General features: G+C 41.9%; 1 protein-coding gene and 1 long non-coding RNA gene across 26 annotated transcripts in view; one reads left to right on the forward strand and one right to left on the reverse strand.

Annotated features, from left to right (window-relative positions):
• LOC309608145 overlaps positions 1-20677 on the forward strand; it is a 291497-nt gene extending 270820 nt beyond the window's left edge. The window contains exons 3-5 of one of the 4 annotated variants that reach the window (XR_014232693.1): positions 921-4915; positions 5220-5292; positions 6244-10662. This is a non-coding gene — a long non-coding RNA (uncharacterized lncRNA). Of the gene's footprint in view, positions 1-920; positions 10663-12507 lie in introns of those variants that run through there. The other 3 variants (XR_014232690.1, XR_014232691.1, XR_014232692.1) reach the window with 3 other exon arrangements.
• GRM7 (glutamate metabotropic receptor 7) overlaps positions 1-20797 on the reverse strand; it is a 1142612-nt gene that overhangs the window by 97872 nt on the left and 1023943 nt on the right. The gene's annotated exons all lie outside the window — the stretch shown is intronic.

Here is a 20797-nt window from a genome sequence, read left to right on the forward strand (position 1 = left end):
GTGCTGTATTAGATAGTATATGCCATCATCAGCAACATGTCCTGTCTTCAGGAAAGCTTTGCAGCACCCTGTAGCTACATTCACATTTTAATCCTGTGCTCATTCTATAAATGCATGTTTCCTCCACTCTTGCATTGTCCTGGACCGTTCTAGATTTTGATGCCCTTCTTACCCCAGAATCTAGTATTCCTCATAGTAGGCATCAGTCCAGATTTGGGGATGGAGGACTGCTTGGTCCCACCTTATCTGGGTGATCAATCAGGACACTGTTCCATTTTGATTCTGCCTCTGTCAAAGTATAATCCCATTTTCTGTTTATGATTCTTAGGTTCATTCTGTAAAACTCAAGATTGGAAAGCAATGCTATACATGATGTTAAGAAGCAAAATTGTTCTGCTCAGGGTCTTCTTGCTCTATAATTAATTTTTTTTGACTTACTAAAATCTCTTTAAGTTTAATATGTGTTAAATGCAAACTTCCATAATTAAGTCCAGGCTGGGGAAGAGAGAGATGGTGGTCAATTAGAGCAGGTGAATTTGAGAAATATGTAGGAAATATGATATTTACGTGTAAGAGGTTGTTAAAAACAAAACATAGGCCCATTACTGAGTTGCTTATGCTAAGCTCCACACCTGAGACTTAACTGCGTCACAGCTTCAGCTCTCCCAGAAGTGAATCGCTGGACCAGCACTAGTTAGGTCATCTGCCTGCCAGCCCCCTGCAATAACCAACCTATGTCTTTGCCTAGTGCAACTTCCTCGTGCCTGCTCCCTTCTGCCTTGAGAAGTCTTTCTTTCATTTTCTGCAGCTCCTTGGAGATCCTTTTAGCTTCTAGACTGGATGCTGCCTGAGTCATGAATTAGTGAATAAACCCAATAAGATCTTTAAAGTTTACTTAGTTGAATTTTGTTTCTTTACAGCTTGATGGCAGTGGTTGCATCTGAAGGAGACTTCTGGTGGCTCCGAGGACAGTGGGAAACGCAGATGTTGGTAACCGTGAACGCTTTGAGTTCTCTTTCTCACCATTTCCAAGGGCCATGGCTAAGTTCCCCTCAGGTCTGAGCTCCACTCTCTTTGCACTGAGCTCCTGATGTAAATTGGCTTTCCAGTCCTGGGTCCGTCTGGAGTGACAGGTTCTAGCGGTGTGCTGGTCCTTAGCCCTTGTCAGTCCACAGTCCCCATTTGTTGGGGTCTGCTGGTTTGGTTCCCACTTACACTTGGATAGCTGTTGGTGCACAGTTATGGCCTTCTCTTGGCCAATCCACGCTACCATCTCTTTGGTTACTGCTGGTGTCCACAGTTCCATTTCCTCGGTTACTATTGGTTTCTGTTAATGTGCACATGAAGTGAAGGAGTAAATAGCCCTCTTGCTAATGGGAATCTTGGAAGGCAAAGCTGCAAAACTAGTGGGCATGGGGTCGAGCACTTAAGAGCCATTAGAGTGCTTGCCCCCCAACTCTGACTCCCATGCTAGGATAAGGTGTTCACAGAATGCATTAGATTGAAACTAGTTTGTTCACCCCCAACCTCGAACAACGTTCATGCGACAAGGTGTACTTTAAAACATCATACAATCCCCAAACCAGCAGCATGGCCCTCTTAGGTATTAATTTGGCTCCAGCAGACCCCAGGCTTAGCTAAAGAAACGGGATCCTCAAGTTTCAAAAAATTGAGTGCACCACCTTCGGGCACAAATGCTTATTTTAAGAACTGAGGTCCTGGAAGCTGTGAATATCTACAAAAATGGCAAAATCTTACACTACAATGGCCCCTTTGAGGAATGTTCCAATTAGACAAACACCATTCATTTCAGTGCCCTTGAAAGCAAAGGCTCCCAAATCAAACAGAATGGGATACCTATTTTAAGTGTCATGCAGAGGCCTCCAAAAGGCTGAGGAGAAATTAAGGGTACAAGAGGTGCCTAAAACAAAGAACCGTAAGACTGATGTGACTGGCCCTACTCCCCTCTAGCCTCCTTTACCTGAGGACTCACAGTCTGTGATCCTGTGCCTGAACAGCCTTTCCACTCTGCAGACTGCAAGGCGGTAAACCAAAGTCCTCCAGGTAAGGGGCCTGGGAGGTGCCTCCACATCTACCCTGGAAGGACAACCCCTTCCAGGGTTGATGGGACTCAGGGATTCTCAAGTAAGCTGCTACCAATTACAGCTTTAAACAGCTGAAGGGAAACTAAAGTTAAAACTAGTGGAAAATCTTGTAAAATTCTGGTAGATACTAGGGCTGCACTCTCTAAAGCCCACTCATCCGGAGCCTGCAGCTGGGATCCTAGGAAAACTGCCAGGAGCTTGCGAAAGGGGAGAATCCTTACCAGCGTCAGCTCTCCCGAATCTCTCTGTAGTGGCCAGGTGAGAGAGGAAGGCAAAATTTTACACTCTCCCTTTCTTTCGAAATCCAGACGCCTTGGTTTCTGTCCTTTGTCTGCCAAGGACAGCTACTGCCCTTCATATTTGTCTCATTTTGTGTCCTGAGAACTTGGCTTGGCAACTGTCAGGTTGGAGACCCCAAAGGTAAGGCCAGACAGAAATGTGGGCTGTGCTCCATTTGTGGCCAGCAACCTACTCTGCTGCCGGCTCTCAGAGGAACTGTGTCTGAGTCTTTCTTTCCTTTGGTTATCTTTGGGAGTGGCTCTGGATCCTGGGAGGGTAGTATCTTTTGCACGCTTTTGGGGGACCCCTCTTGCCTACATGGGGTTGTTCAGTACTGCTAGGAATACTTACTGTTTGTCCAAGCTGAAAACTGACAACATATTTGAAAGGATTGTTTAAAAGTACTGTCTTTGGTCAGAAGTTGCCTAAATTGGAAGCTGGTATCAGAAGCAGATAAAGATACTTTTTAGGCCCTCTCCCCTAAGCCACAATGAACTCAAGTACCTAGAGGTAAAGAAAGTCATTCCAAAAAATGAGCAGCTCTAAGTCTAGAACACAGGGTTTTTTTGATTTCCATCTTAGTTGTAGGTCTTCTCCCTGATATAAAGAAGCAATTTGGAGATAACATAGTTGGATGGGTGTGTCAGCCTATGATGAGGTCATTCAGGTTGCAACCGGAGTCTATGAGGAATTAAAAACAACTGTCCTTGTCTTGTAAATGGAGTCTTTACAAAAAGAGAAATGCAACTCTAGAAGCAATTCAAAGGCCACCTATCCTTCTTACCAATCCCCAAACCTCCCCTATTCATGGAGAAAGGTTTGCAGATAATTGTAAAAGATTTAGACTTAGGAAACAAATCCTTCTTGCTGGAATTTACATTCTTTCTCTGTGCCTTTTGAGATGTAAATGTCCTACCTGGTCTTCTCTAGGAACCAAGATAATTCTTATCAGAAAAAAAGATACAGAAAGAAAAAATAAAAGAAAGGCTATTTGAAAACTAGGCCTGTTAAAAAAATCTTTGATTAGTGGTAAGGCTTAACCATCTGAGCAGGTAAGCTTAACTTATTCCATTGGCCAAAAACAGAATTTGTATCCAACTGTTCTTTTATAAACTAGTGAGTTTTGCATTATCATACCTGCTTCATGGCTTAAATTGTAAAAAAAAAAAAAAAATCTATTAAGATCTCTGTTTGCATCTGTCTGTGTGTCTGTGTATGTATGTTATAGATGAGGTATTTTTCTACATGCAGATGATAGTACCAACTTTAATTTGTAGAGAGCTCTATCGAATTGCCTTAAAGACAAACACTCTATTAATTAAATATACTCAGAAATATAAAAACTAACGCAAATGCTTTTCAAGATCATGTGATCTAGGATAATCTTCAGTAAACAAGCACGCTTTAGAGTTATCAGTATTAAATATTTTTATTCTACCTAGGCTTATTGAAAGTCCAATAAGCTCATGTAATCTCTGTTACAGAATTTTTTAGCAAGAAAGATAACGTAAGATGATGGTGGTTAGCTGTTTAATGTCTCATGAAATTTTCAAGAGTAATCTAAATGTAATTGTTAAGAACAAGTAAATTAAATAAACTTTTCAACAATAACTGTGCTTTATGGCATGCCAAAAATAGCTTCCAAATCTTTTTTGGTAACTTGAAACCCTGAAGTTATACTGAAAGAAGTTAAATAATGGATATTCATCGAGTATCTAGATTAATTCCAAATAAGGTAAGATACTAAAACATTCTGCCAATCCACAGAATGCTAGTGTGGCAGTCCACAATTGCTTACTTCTTAGTTTATACCAAGGAATTAAGGATTCTAAGGGTTCAGAATTCTAATCACCATATGGAATAATAGTGACTTGGAAGTAGTAAGTATGAAAGGAACCAACTGTTTGGTTGTTCCCGCCCGAAAATAAAATAGGACAAAATTGGAAAAAATATTTAAAAGGCTGTAGAAGGTTTGTAGAAAAGGAATCTTGGGAAAGGAGTTTCAGGTGTGGTCAAGCTAGTTTGGAATGGATTTAGTTAAGCTTAAAAAAATGAGTTTTGATACCAAAAGTACACTGGTGCAAAAATTAGACTTTGGTTTTCTCTCCATTAAAATGACAAAGCCTTATTGTACTTTTGGCCTGCTTTTCCGACGAGATTGTGAAAGTTTACCTTTTAAAGTAGTCTGCCTGGACTGCAAAGATTTTTGTGTTGGACCAAAATAACTTACTGTGCTTCCGGTCGTCTTTATCAGGTCTTTGATTACTTAAGAAAACCCAGCCTTCTCAATATTAAAAGAGGTACGTTTTGCTTATAACGACATAACTGGTTTTACCTTTACCATCTTTTGTTGTCACTTCGGCTACATAGGTAATGAAGTATTATAATGATCTGTGATCCTATTTAATCAAATGTTCAAACTTTGATGTTTTCCCAAAGTCAAATTTTAAGTGGGGTCTTTTTGACCTCAAACGAACTTGGATATTTCCCAGAGGGTCCCCAGAAAATGTCAAGGGATTTGCTTCTTATAGGTAAGATGTTAAAATAAATTAGGTTTATTTGATATGTTAAATTATGCAGGAAGCATTATCAAAATAAGAAGTGATGCTAAACCTTCTTAGGTTATATTTGTATGGATGGATGCATGCTAGTAATATAAATGTTCTAAAACTGTATAAAATCCTAGAAATTTGATATGTCCTGGTATAATATCATCTTTTTCCATTTATTATCTTAATTAACCATGGACATTTTTAAGTCTATTTGCATTTTACTCTTGATCGCTGATACCACTGCCACATTATAAGCTGTGGAAACTTGGGTGCATTTTCACAGGTAAAGAAGGCTCAACCTGACATCTGGTCCTGTGCAAAAACATGGAGACCTCAAAATCACACAGAATTTAGAGGTAAGACCTCAGATCGAGAATGTTTCTTTCCATTTCTCCTTCCCTCTCTGATCATCTTTTTTCCTACTGCTCACACCATGAAGGTCCTCATGATACTTTTGTCCCCTTTTTGCCTTGCTCTGGCCTGGAAAGGTAACGCCCATTGCAAGGAGTCTGGGGGATAATAATCCAAGCATCAAATGACTGCTGGATTTGCCATGATTCTGGTAATCCTGTAGTTCTGCCGATGCTTCAGGTTTCTCAGAAAACAAAATCAACCCCTTCTCTTTTGTGTCAGACTCCCAAACTTGGGGACTTTGCATCCAGGCTTTGTACAAAGAAAGGGATACGAGGCAAGCAGGATAAATCCACCTGTGTGTTCTACAGCCCCTTACATTTTACCAGCCTCCATGGCTGTCATCTTTCCAGTCCTGAGCCACAGACTCAAACGGGAATTACCAGGAGGCATTCATGATTCAAACTTTGCTTCCTTCAGCAGATTCCTGCTCGGCGGGCTAAGTACCCTTACCCTAAGTGCAAATGAGGCTATGATCAGGAACTCTTCCTTAGCTCTTGAAGCTATTACAGAATCTGCTGCTACAGCAAGAGCTCCCCACCAGATATTCCCAGATTCTCTGCCCAAAGTCATTCTTGATAATAGGAGAGCCCTTGATTATCTATCTATCTGTTAGCTAACCAGGGTGTTTGCGCCATGGCCAACACCACTTGCTATACTTGAATTTGACACTTCGGGGTAAGTTGAGACTCAAGATCACTGAATAAAAGTCATTTGGCTTAAAAAAGTGGCTCCTTCAATGGGGACTTTCTTTGGCTTATTCTGATTGGTTTGGGTCTTAGGCAGCCTGTCTCTGAAGTGCAGTCCAGACATTGGGAATTGTGCTGTTTCTGATAATCCTAGTAGTCTCTCTGGTGTGATATAGTCTCTCACAAGCTTTAAATGCATGTTCACAGCTGATAACCACCACACAGATGATCACCTTAAGACTAGAACTTCAGACAAGGATTGAAGAGAATGACCAACTTCAGGAATGTGAACCTGACCCTGTGACCTGTGAATGCCACAGAGATTCAGCAAAACACTGTGAGAACTCCAGAGCCGTGGCTGGGGGTAGTGCTGATACCTTAAATTTTGATCACATCTCTCAGGCTGAGAGTCTGATCTCAAAAGGGGGAAATTGTTAAAAACATGAAAACGGGCCCACCGTGGAGTTCCTTATGCTAAGCCCCACTTCAGCAAACCGAGAATTAACTGAATTATGGTTTTGACTCTCCCAGAGATGAATCTTGAACCAGTCCATTGGGAATTTCTGGATCAGCACTAGTTAGGTCATCAGGCTGACTGACCCCTGCCGTCCCCTAAAGGAAAGTAACCTCGCAATAACCAACCTGCTTTTTTTGCCTCGTGTAACTGTCTTTTTCCCACACTCCCTTCTGCCTATAAAAGTTTTCATTGTTTTTAGTTTTCCGAGGAGCCTCCATACCGTTCTCCGTAGCGGCTGCACCACGTTACATTCCCAGCAACAGTGTAGGAGGGTTCCCTTTTCTCCACACCCTCTCCAGCATTTGTTGTAGACTTTTTAATGCTGGCCATTCTGACCGGGTGTGAGGCGATACCTCCTTGGAGTTTTGATTTGCAAAAACGGTAATTCAAAAAGATACATGCACTGCAATGTTCATAGCAGCACTATTCACAATAGCCAAGACATGGAAACAACCTAAATGTTCACAGAGGGATGGATAAAGAAGATGTAGTACATATATATACAACGGAATATTACTCAGCCATAAAATAGAATGAAATAAAGCCACTCGCAGCAACATGATGGACCTAGAGATGATCATACTAAGCAAAGTAAGTCAGAAAGAGAAATACCACATGATATCACTTAGATACGTGTGGACTCTAAAATATGGCACAAATGCATCTATGAAACAGATGCACAGATATAGAGAACAGACTTGTGGTTACCAAGCAGAAGGGGGGATGCTCTGGGAGTTTGGGATTAGCAGATGCAACCTGTTACATATAGAATGGATAAACAACAAGGTCCTAGTGTACAGCATGGGGAACTATATTCAATATCCTGGGATAAGCACTAATGGAAAAGAATATAAACGAGTCACTTTACAGCAGAAATTAACAAACACAGCATCGTAAATCAATAAACTAAACTATACTTCAATTAAAAAGACAAGTCTTGCATTTTGTACAGCTCCTCAGAGCTCCTTTCCATCTGTTAGATTGGATGCTGCCCAATTCATAAATCAGTGAATAAAACCAATAAGATCTTTAATTTACCTCGTTGAATTTTCGGTTTTGTTAACAAAATTAATGTTACTGTTCCTAAGGACATAATTAATTATTGTTATTCACTGCCATCTGAGGCATTTGTTTCTGGGAATAAAGTTTTACCTAATTATCTCAATCTTCATTTCTATATGTTTATTAATTTTCCTTTATTGATGAGGTTCTTCCATATTGTCCCTGGTCCTCTGTTCCTTTACTTACTTTGTACCTCCTACAAGCACAAGTCAAACATGCAGAGAGAAGCTTCACACAGTAGAATGAGAATATTCCACTTCATCCCTGCCAAATGTATTTTCGACACCGCGGGCGAAAACTGTTTGTTACTCTTAAAATATAAGTCCAGTCATATCCCTTCCTTGCTTGAAATTCTTCAAAGCCTTCCCACTGCACTTACAATAAAAACCCATACTCCCATCCCCAGGCCCTCCACACTGTGACCTGTGGTTCCCTGGGGCCCCTCCACTCGCACTGGCCTGCTTTAGTTCCATAAATGGATGAGCTCTGGCCTCTGCAGGGCCTCTCCACTGCTCTTTTTCTGGAACATGCCTATATTCACTGTTAGCTTCCTAAAGGTTTTATCTTAAATATTACTTCCTTAAAGAGATTGTCCCGACCCCAACCTGGGCAGAGGGTGGGGGGGGGGGGAGGTGGTATTTGGCCAAGTCTGGAAACATTTTTGTTGTCACAACCAGGTAAAGGGGGAGGCTGCTAAATATCCTATAATGCACAGGAGAATCTTCCCCCTCCCCGACCCAACAAAGAATTATCCAACATAAAATGTCAATAGTGCCGAAGCTGAGAAACCCTGGTCTAGCTCCACCACTGTACTGAAAGCTTCATGCAGGTAGTCCCTTCCCTCGCTTGTTTATCTGTGGTCCCAGAACCTAGCAGATATGCTATTGGATGAATGAGTGAATAATAAATAATAATAATAATAAAGGAGAAAAGAGTAGGTGAAGCCCCTAACAGCCAGAACTATCCAAATGCAGAGACCTCACATTCCACTAGGAATCCCATTCTGTTGGGATGGTCCCATGGAAACAAGCATCCTTGGCTGGGATTCGCTAGTTCTCCCCTTTGCAGGCTACTTCTCCCTGAAGCACCATGTACTCCTCTGTTGGAATCCTTGTCATGTACAAAGCTAGAGATGTGTAGTAAAAACAGACTGACCCAAAGGCGAGGACTGCAGGGCACAAAGAGAAAACACAGTGGGTACCAGCCTGCTGACTGCCCACTAGTGGTCTGGCGCAGCAGTGCAGCACCCACCTTCTACATGGCACTGTGACACTGGAGGGGCCAACGGTATTCCCGCTATCTGGTCTCCACAGCTGAAAAGACTAATGGTCTCTGACCCAGTGGCCAGAATGGTTGGCCAGCAGTCAGCTATGAAACAGACCGTGGATCCAGAGGGGACCAAAATGAGAGCTTCACGATCATTTCCCCTTTTATAACATCTCAGGGTTGCAGTGATGATTATATTTGGCATTTCTGGGGAATCACCTCATCATTAAGAGAAAAATTCCTCCTAGAACAAAAAGTTTTAAAATTTGTTATCAAAACACAAATGACCCCAAATAGCCAAAGCAATCCTGAGAAAGAAAAACGGAGCTGGAGGAATCAGGCTCCCTGACTTCAGACGATACTACAAAGCTACAGTTATCAAAACGGTATGGTAATGACACAAAAACAGAAATCTGTATCAATGGAACAGGATAGAAAGCCCAGAAATAAACCCATGCACGTATGGGCAATTAATCTATGACTAAAGGAGGCAAGAAGATACAATGGCGCAAAGAGAGCCTCTTCAATTAATCGTGCTGGGAAAACTGGACAGCTGCATGTAGAAGAATGAAATTCAAACACTCCCTAACACCATACATAAAAATAAACTCAAAATGGATTAAAGGCCTAACTTTAAGGCTGGATACTATAAAACTCTTAGAGGAAAACATAGGCAGAACACTCTGACATAAATCGCAGCAATGTCTCTTTGGATCCTCCTCCTAGAGTAATGAAAATAAAAGCAAAAACAAACAAATGGGACCTAATGAAACTTAAAAGCTTTTGCACAGCAAAGGAAACCATAAACAAGACGAAAAGACAACCCACAGAATGGGAGAAAATATGTGCAAATGAACCTACCGACAAGGGATTAATCTCCAACATATATGAACAGCTCATGCAGCTCTATATCAAAAAAACAAACAACCCAATCCAAAAATGGGCAGAAGATCTAAATAGACATTTCTCCAAAGAAGATATATGGATGGCCAAAAAACACATGAAAACATGCTCAACATCACTAACCAGTAGAGAAATGTAAATGAAAACTACAATGAGATATCATCTCACAGCGGTCAGAATGGCCATCATCAAAACATCTACAAACAATAAATGCTGGAGTGGGTGTGGAGAAAAGGGAACCCTCTTGCACTGTTGGTGGGAATGTAAATTGATACAGCCACCATGGAGAACATTATGGAGGTTTCTTAAAAAACTAAAAATAGAACTACCATATGATCCAGCAGACCCACTCCTGGGCATAAACAGTAAGTCCCCTACATATGAACAAGTTCTGTTCCGAGAGCGAGTTTGTAAGTCCAACAAAGTTAGCCCAGGTACCCAACTTCTACAGATAACAGCAGACCTGTGAACTGACTTATGTGATTGGACATGCGAACGCATGTTCGCATATTTGAAAGTTCGCAACTTGAAGGTTCATATGTAGGGAACTTACTGTGTCTGGACAAAACTGTAATTCAAAAAGATACATGCACCCCAGTGTACACTGCAGCACCGTTTACAATAGCCAAGACATGGAAGCAACCTAAATGCCCATCGATAGACGAATGGATAAAGAAGATGTGGTGTATGTAGATAAACACACACACACACACACACACACACAATGGAATATTACTCAGGCATTAAAAAAAGAATGAAATAATGCCATTGGCAGCAACATGGATGGACCTAGAGATGATCATACTAAGTGAAGTACGTCAGAGAAAGACAAATATCATATGATATCACTTATATGTGGAATCTAAAAAAAAAGATACAAATAACTTATTTACAAAACAGAAACAGGCTCATAGTCTTAGAAAAAAAACTTATGGTTACCAAAGGGGTAACGTGGGAAGGAGGGATAAATTAGGAGTTTGGGATTAACATATACACACTAATACAGATAAAATAATCAACAAGGACCTACTGTATAGCACAGGGAACTCTACTCAATATTCTGTAATAACCTATATGGGAAAAGAATCTGAAAAATCTGAAAAAGAATGGGTATATACATATATATGTATAACTGAATCACTTAGCTGTACACTTGAAACTAACACAACATTGTAAGTCAACTATACTCCAATATAAAATAAAAATTAAATTTAAAAAATAAAATAAAAAAATAAATTAGAAAAAAAATTCCTCCTTTACCTATTGGACTGTGCATTTGGTGGCAACATAGGTGATGGGACAGAGATTAAAAACTAAGTAACATACATCACACATCTCTGAATGCCGAGTAATACTGAATGTGCAGCCGCTCCCAGGGTCAACAAGCTTCACCCAAACTTGCAAGTCTGTGAAATTCAGAAATGAGACATGTGCTGAACTGTTCTTGATAAAGTGTTGTCCTTTCCTTTTCTATAAAGAGATTACTTTGCTTTCATGATAATGTCAAAAGTGCTCACAGGAAACAGAGCTCAGCTTACCAAAGTGGAGAGGTAGGATGAGGCCACCTTCTAATAAATTGTAAGGGACAAGCCGAATTTGCCTTCCCAGTTTCAAGCGATTTCTAAAAGTCTTCAGCAAAATGAGAGAGAATACATCTTTTTCACAGTAGCAGTCCTGTCCCCTCATTTTCTTCCCTCTGATCAGGAAGATGTGCATCTGGCTATACTGTCAGCGTGGTGGGTAAGTTCAACAGAGACGCAGGTCATCACTGAAATGTGATTGGACAATCACCTGTTTTTGTAAACTGGTACAGCATTGGCCAGCTGCTGAAAATCCTGGGGCAGATCAGCCAGTTCTGTTGCCACACTTCTTTGTGTCTGATCAAACATCTCAGGGAAGTTTCCTTAGCTTGATAGAACAGGTGAAATTCCTCCCCCCTGAAATCTGTGTTGCTAAGGGGCCTTTCCTTTATGAGTCTCTCCCAGCCCTCAAATTATTTTAACCTTGAGCTTGGAAATCATCCATGTCATATGAAATTTGGGGGTGAAAAATAGGCAGGGTATCAGGCTTATGTATGACCGTGCACCTCAGGCTAAATTTTAGGTGTCAGATTATACTAACAATATAACCTACTTTACATACCACTTCATTTCTAACTCTGAAGAGAGTCTAATGATTAATTCAAATTAAACTACTCCAAAGCCAAAACGGTATGTGTTATAAAACACGGAAAGTGAGCTGGCTGAAAATTTTTAATTTTCCCTACTTATTAGCTTTCTTGTCTGGGAATAAATTAAAGGTGCTAATTTCCTGGGTTTCAAATCTATTTTAAAATGCAGTAGGCTGAAAGAGAGAGATAGAGGGTAGTGGGGGGGGGGGAATGGAATGTAGCATAATTTTCTCATCTTTGAGACAGAATTAAGAAACTTGGTTATCTTTTCAGAATTGTGCTGGCTTCTGAGATATTATTTTCGAGTTTGAGTGACAAGCTCTGTTACCTGGTCCATATGATACTTAGCAAAAGACAAATGCTTAAAGCTCTGTATCAATTTGCTGTGGACTGAACTGTGTACTCCCAAAATTCATATGTTGAAGCCCTAATCCCCACTGTGAGAAGATTTGGAGGTAGGGCCCGTAAAGGTGGGTCCTAATCAGATAGGAATGGCATCGTTATAAGGAAAGGAAGAGATGCCAGACCACTCTCTCTCCACGTATATATACAGGGGAAAGGCCACATGAAGACACAGCAAGAAAAGAGATCTCACCAGAAGTTATCCCTGCTGGAATCTTGATCTCAGAATCCCAGCTTCCAGAACTGTGAAAAAATAAATGTCTGTTGCTTAAGCCACCCTTCTGGTATTTTGTCACGACGGCCTGAGATTATACACAACTCCACCTACTTCTCTGTTTTGGTCATATACGTACTGTACCGTGTATTACAGTAAAATCTCACAAGATCATTTCTTGAGCAATTTCAGCTACCTGGGTGAACCCACCATTAAACAATGAAAATAGCTGTTCCAAAACCCACATATTTTAAGCTGTGAGAGTCAAGTCACTTCCCTCCTTCACAGAGCCTTTATAAATAATATTATCTATTAGCCTACTAGAAGCATACTGTCTTTTCTAGATTATTGCAATTTTTAGGTATAGGGTAGCTGGAGATGTGGAAAATATATCCTCACGCCTACTCAAAACCGGACAGCAGTTGAGGGTAAACACACACCAAGAACAACCACTACTTAAAGGCCAGTAATCTAATGGGTCAATGGTGATACACAGCTAAGTAACCACTGTGTAGTCTGAATGATGCCTCTGCATCTTTCTAGAGGTGAGCATTCTTGGGCTCAAATACCAACAAGGTGGCCGGGACTTGGGTCAAGTTCTAGGAGCTCACTAGGACTACTGTCACTTGCCATCCTTCCACTGCCCAAAACGTTCCTCAACCAACTCTCATTAATACGTGGTGATGGAATTCAAATGTCTCCTCCTCCAAGAAGGCCTCTTTGACTCTGCAAACTCGAGTTAAACATAGAATGATTGAATTACAAGTGCTCTTAAGAGATTTCTGGTCCAAATTATGTTATTTTACAATGGAAAAATTTAAGGCGAGTGAGGTTGCCATCATAGGACCAGGACTCCTAGCCCAACACTTTCTTTACCGCGACACATTAAAATATTTACATCCAAAACAATTTTAATATGTAACTGAAAGAAGGAGGAGGCCCAGCTGGTAATGAGTGCTAAGTGCCAAGCACTGAGGATAGGGAGATGAAGAAGAAATAGTTCCAGTTCTTTGTAAAGTCATGGCCTGGGCAAGTTGTGAAATGTACCGGAGGCTTAGAGGAAGGACTTGATCTGAAGTTGCTGCCACAGTCCCTGGGCTGGCACACAGTAGGCCCTCGGGAAAAGTGTGTTGGTTACATCAGCTAATATCTATACTACAATGTAAGCATACATGACCTGTTTTAAGAGGAAGGAACAATGACCCTGTATATCTTGGTACTTCGAGGAAAAGCTGCCTCCATTTTTATAAAAATCCTGGGAGCTGTGCTTTGGGGTTCTAAAGGAAAATGGTAGATATAGTCTGCCTGTGAGGAGGACATGAATTTGGAGGGGTCAGAGGGCTGAGTGTTAGGGTCTGAGTTGTGTCCCCCCCAAATTTATATTGGGTTGGCCAAAAAGTTCGTTCGGGGTTTTCAGTAAGAGCATATGGAAAAACCCGAACGAACTTTTTGGCCAAGCCAATATGTTGAACTCCCAGCCCACAGTACATCCAACTGTGACTGTATTTGGAGAAAAGGTCATTAGAGAGCCAATTAAGTTAAACTGAGGTCATTAGGGTGGGCCCTCATCCAATATGACTGGTATCCTTATAAGAAGAGGAAATCTGGGGATAGAAATACACATGAACAGAGGGAAGACCATGTGAAGATAAAGGGAGAAGACGGCCTTCTGCAAGCCAAGGACAGAGACATCAGAAGAAACCAACTCCACGCCTATCTCTCAGATTTCTAAGCTCCAGATCTGTGAGACAATACATTTCTGTTGTTTAAGCCACCAAGTCTGTGGTACTTTGTTATGGCAGCCTAGCAAACTAACACAATAGGGAATGCATAACTTGAGACACAAGTGTTTCTAGCAAGCTACAGCAGCAAGCTTTCACCTCTGTCTAGTTGAGATCTTGTGTTTTTAACACCGTGTGCTGTCACGCTGACCTTTCTGTACCTCCGAAGGAAAATTTCTTACTGTCTTGATGAATATGAGATGCGACTCTTCCAATAGAGAGTAATTAGTTTCTAAGATATCTAACCTTAATAAGCTAACAGGACCCTCTGAAACAGAGGACACGATCCTTGCTCTATATCCACTGAAAGCTAGAGCATTAATTTGTACTCCAGGTAACATTTTTGAGACTGATTTGCCACCTAAGGTGTGTGCTTCATTTCAAACGTACTCTGATCGATATGAGAAAAAATTAACAGGACCAGCTTTCTTCTTGGTTTTGTACGTGTTAACTCTAAGTGCTAAAAATAACACGGAGTGTGCTTTATCACTTTTCCAATCTCATTTTGCATTTTGTTTGATTTGAACCACAATACTCGAACTTGGGTGAATTTCCAATTTATAGACAAGAAAGCTGAGGCTCAAAAACTTACTCAAAACTGAACAGCCTGATAACAGTTGAGATGGGACAGCTGTCCCATGACGCTTCTCTCCCACTCAACCACTGAACCTTTTAAACCAGGCAACATAGGTGTTATTTCAGAGTTTCTAGAAAGTGAAAAATCAAAGGAAGTGATTGCTTAGGCTCTTGGAACTGGGCTACTGTAAGACAATCATAAGGTTAGACCCTGACATGACAGAGCATTTGGTTCTTCTTATGGGTTGAATTGCTCCCCCCCACATCTCCCAATTCATACATTAAAGTCCTAAGCCTCCAGTGCCTCAGAATGTGATCTTATTTAGAAATAGGGGCATTTACAGGGAGGGGGAAGGGTACGCTGGGACGAAGTGAGAGAGTGGCATGGACATACACACACTACCAAATGTAAAATAGATAGCTAGTGGGAAGCAGCCGCATAGCACAGGGAGATCAGCTCGGTGCTTTGTGACCACCTAGAGGGGTGGGATAGGGAGGGTGGGAGGGAGGGATATGCAAGAGGGAGGGGATATGGGGATATATGTATACGTATAGCTGATTCACTTTGTTATACAGCAGAAACTAACACACCATTGTAAAGCAATTATACTCCAATAAAGATGTTAAAAAAAAAAAGAAAAGGGTCACTGTAGATGTAATTAGCTAAGATGGGGTCATACTGGAGCAGGGTAGGCCTCTAATTCAATAGGACTAGTGCCCTTATAAAAAGGGGACATTTGGACACAATTTGGACACAGGCGGGCATACAGAGGGGATGCCAGGTGAAGGTGAGGCAGAGGTTGGAATACTGCTTCTACAAAGAATGCCAGAGCTGGTCAGCAAACCACCAGAAGCGGGCGAGAAGCACAGAGCAGATTCTACCTCCGCCCTCAGAAGGAACCAGCCCTGCCAACACCGTGGACTGCCAGCCTCCAGACCTGTGAGTCAGTAAATTTCTGTTGTTTAAGCCACCTAGTCTGTGCTCCTTTGTTTCAGTGCCCTAGCAAACTGATACAGTCCTGGTACCAAGGACGCTCAAGTGATGGTTTTAGAACCGACAGAGGATCTACCTTCTGGACATTTCATCCTGGAGGATCCCGTCTATCCGCTTACCTCATGGAACTGCTGTTTCCTACCCAACAGGATGCCCAGCTTCCATCCAGTACCAGTTAGGGGGCCACCTGTCCAAGTAAGGCCTGGGAGGAAGGGACCGGGGTGACACTGCAGGAGCCTCAGAGGAGGGAGAGCTGCCCAGAGAAACCGGCCCCTGAAATGGGCCTCCTCCACCTCGTGTGATAAGGCCTCTGGATCTCCTGCTGTCCTAAAATAGACCCCCTTCTCCCTAGAAGACAGCTCTACCATGACCGACAACACGATCCCCATCTTCCTGAAACAGCCCTGCTTTTGGCTCTAACGGCAAGCTGTATGGAACCTGCACACCTTCTGCCTTCTGGGTCTCTTTTAACCCCGCTTCTTCGCTCACCTTTTCTCTCCTCCTTCCCTTTGCTGATACTGTCAGCAAAATGCCTTGATGCAAACACCCCCCCTCCAGCCTGGGCCTCTCTTTGGAAGTCCTACCATTTCAAATGCCTATGGCCCATTTCCACTTGGATGTCCAATCATCGCTTCAGTGTGAACCTATGAACACAGCCTGTACAAAAGACAGAGCGGAAGCAGAGAGACGGCATCTTCCTATTTCTTTACCCCATGAGTTGTGCAGCCCTTAGTAAACCACTTCGGAGCCTCAGGTTTCCCATCTGTAACAAGCAAATGATTTTAAAGGACTCATTCAGCTATAAAATTCAGTGATTTAAAAAAAATCTAACCCCTGTACTAGTTGCCTTGCTTTTTGCAAGAATTTCATCTTTTTTTCTTACTCTCCTGACTTTGAACTTGGGATTCTTTTCTTCTCATTCCTATTTTCTCCAACAAATCTTGTTATTTCTTTGAAAGGTCCCTTGCATGCATTTGACTCAGCATTCCAAAGGCACCACCTCAGAGCTGACCCTCATCACAATATAACAGCTACAAGAGGCTTCTAAAGAGTTCTTCTGTCCTGGAAATACTCCCATTGCCCACTGTACATTGATGTGTATAAATAGGCCTTCCTAAAGCTTTGCTTTCCTTCCCTGCTCCAATCTTCCCAAGGTTGCCAGCCAGGGGAAGTTGAAACTTTGAAAAGACAAAGTAGAACAGCCAGAAGATTGTAACCAATCTTATCTGCAGTAAGATTTTTAAGATACATTAATGTTCACTGAGGCCCTAAAACTTTTCCAACCCCGAGTTAGGTACTTTCCATACACGATCTCATTAAATCTTTATGACGATTCAGAAACAGTAGATTATATCACAGTCAGTACAGATAATTTGTGAATAGCTTAACTGTAGATCCTACAAGCTGCTATAGCACTTTCCATACAGTAAAATTTTGTAATGTGCGAAAAGTATTATGTAAACTGAACTCCACGTATAGGTTTTGCTAGTGTTATTAGAAATTCTTACATTATCAGATACTAGAGTACACACAACCAAGTGTAATTGCATAGTTATTCCAAAGCCAGATGTAAATGATCTGCAGTTTTGCAGTTTCTGAGTATACAGGTACAATTACGATTTCCTGTGCGGAGTCCTACTTCACATCCTTAATCCCTGATGTTCACATGGCATCACTCAGAGAGGCCGTCCTCATCCCACACGTGAAACAGCAACAAACCCACTCTGATCCCTCATCCTGCTTCACTCTCATTTATTTTTTTTTTTCACAGCAATCACTATCAGCTCACTTTCTACTTTTTTGTTGAACGTACAGTCTGAGACTATTGACTTCGGTGCACTGCTGTATCTAATTCTCAAAATAATCTCATTAGATAGACATCATTACCTCTCTTTATAAAGGGCTGAAACTTAAAGGGCTTAGGGGTTTGTGCCTGTCCCGGGGGCTTCACGTTTCAGCGTCAAATACCAAGAGCACAGTCCTACAGACACAGCTTCGCCAGCTCCCATAAGCCCGTAGGGGTTCTGCCTCTCTTACTGAGCCTGGGCTAAGTTTTCTTTCAGATTTCACCTCCATCCCTGCTTGAAAGTGGGTCAGTTCCACCCTGTTCTCTGCCCCAGAGCATCACTTCCCTCTCCATGGCACTTAGCGTCACTGCAATTTTCCACGTTATTTGTGGGATGACATAAAGAACGGCTGCTTCTCCTACCTGACCACAATTCTTGATAACAAGGGCCATGTCCATTTCCCCCATGGGTGGACCCTTCACTCACGGTATGCATTCAACTAGATACTTGTGGAAAGTATGAGCGTGGAGCACATGTGTTCAAAGCCAAGGTGCTCGCCTGCACTTTGGAAGAAAGGGCAGCGTGGCACAGGTAGGATGATGTGGGCAGGGAGGTTTCATGCCTGGATTTTGCTCATCTTTTGATCCCACATGCCTACCACAGAGTAGGTGCTTAATGAATATGATCATTGAATGACAGAAGAAACTGACACCTTAAATCCATCCCTGAGCCATTTATAATGCTCTGCTCTATAGTTTTCAGGACAAGAGTGACTCTGCCTTGTGATTCGGGGTAACTCCTCTCCAAGCTTCAGTTCTTTTGTCTGAAAGATGGAGATTACCACACCTTCTTTCCAGAACTGCAAATATTAAGCGAGATAATGATCCACACATAAACTTATAAAGTCTGATGAGGCGAGAGAGCTGCTGTTCAAGCATCTCCCCCAGATTCATCAGCAGAATTTAACACCCCATTCCCCTTTATCTTGATCCCATCTTTCATGTTCTTGCTTCTCTTGGTGAAAAGTCCTCCAGGCTTTCCATGATGTCAACACATAGCTAGGCTGCCACAGTTATGCCCGTGTCGGCTTTTTCCATTATAAACTCCTATTTTCAGGAGCTCTGTGTGTTAGTGGAGACTGTGGTTTCATCATTTTCTGTAATTGCTGTTAGCTACCACCTCCCTCCATGTGAATGACATTTCGCATATTTTCCTGGTCTGAACAGCACCCAAGAAACCACGTTTCATTGATCAGGGCTGTTGTCTTTCCTTAGAGAGCGCATTTAAAAAATAAATGATAAAGAGTCCTGTAACGGGATATGGGTAAGAAAGACAAGTTTCGAATATTCAGGCACTTCCCCTCCCTCTCACCCTCAGCTGAAGGGACTAATGCAATACACATTTTACAGCTGCATTCCGGTGGACGCTAATTTCATCTATAATTCTTCTGGCAGAGTCCACGGTTCTGTGTTTAATTAACTAAATGACTTGAGCCATCCAATCCTTGTTGCTACTAATGTATCACAATTAGAGCAAATGGTAGCCATGGAAACCACTGGCTCCATCATAACTCCTCAAACAAGGATGGCTTTATTTTGGAGCCCATCAAATACACGACTCTGCACAGCATATGTTTACGGTTATTGCTAAATGGGGATTTGGTCATTTTGGAATGTAATGTGAAGCTCCTCATTTCCACCGAATGTCATATAAGGAGTCTGTCATTTTACTCAGGTTTGCTAAGTTCCGTTCATTTCCAGGTCCCTCATATTTGTGTTCATTTAGAGAGGTATTGAAGTCCATAAAAATAGATCTGAATTCAGATCTAGTCCCCACCTATGGGGGTGGGGAAAGGCATCCCTTTTCTATGGTATAACAAGGAAAAGATAAAAATCTGTATTGGGCTAATGCTGGGACAACCTTGAAATTAATTATTCACCTGCTTCTCTAAGATGGGTTTTTCTCCCTACTCCCTTGTGGCAGGAATATTCGTTTCAGTTATTTTGCCACCAGGGTCTGCTCCACCACTGGCAAGAAAACGCAGGTACACTATCGAAAGGCTGGACGAGGCTGCTGAAACGTAACAGGCAAGGAGATGGGATCTTTTGCTCCCGAATAGGCATTGCTAAATGGTAGCTTTTACCATTTGGGTCATTTTAAAGCAATTTCTGTACTCTATAACTGGATATCAAAATGAAGAGAAAAGTAACAGGCTACATGCCTCCACCAGCATATAAAAGCCATTTCAGGAACAAAGTCACACACGTATAGGGATGGGTACCTCGTATATAATATTGGTGCTGGGCCCACGTGCCGGTATACTGCCTGCTATGATATAAACATAAACCGAGAGTACTGACCTGCTACTCATTTCCTGAAGATCCCTTTCTGAAAGTAAACTATGGTTTTAAGTTAGAACCGTCCATGGAGACAGTCACTTAACATTGTATGGAAAATCCTGAAACATGACCCTCTTTCCCTAAAAGATGTTGGGGTCAGCAGAGTAACTAGAGTTGGCAGAAAAAACAGAGGGCACCTAGTTAAATGTAAATTCTGGATAAAAAACAAAGGCATGCAATTTTAGTAGGAGTATATCCCAAATAGTGCCTGTTTATGCTAACAATGATTCATAGTTTATTTAAGATTGAAATTTCATTGAGCAAACTGTATTTTTATTTGCTCCGTCTGGCAACTCTAGAAGCAAAATTTGTGTAGAGATCATTTATTTTTCAGTCCTGAAACACTATTAATGTTGTTACAGGTCTCTCTTCTTTTCTACTTCTTCATACTCAGCTCCCTACCAGTAAGGGGAGGGGGCCATGAGACTTGGGAGAAAAAAAGTGGCAGGAGTGGTGAGATCTTTGTGGTCGGCATTCAGTCGAAAAGAAAGGCAGGGCTTCCCTGGTGGCGCAGTGGTTAAGAATCCGCCTGCCAACGCAGGGGACACGGGTTCGAGCCCTGGTCCGGGAAGATCCCACACACCACGGAGCAAGTAAGCCCGTGCGCCACAACTACTGAGCCTGTGCTCTAGAGCCCACCCGCCACAACTAGTGAAGCCCGCACGCCTAGAGCCCGTGCTCCACAACAAG

This window comes from Balaenoptera borealis (genome assembly GCF_965194805.1).
Source record: "Balaenoptera borealis genome assembly, chromosome: 12".
Taxonomy (NCBI): domain Eukaryota; kingdom Metazoa; phylum Chordata; class Mammalia; order Artiodactyla; family Balaenopteridae; genus Balaenoptera; species Balaenoptera borealis.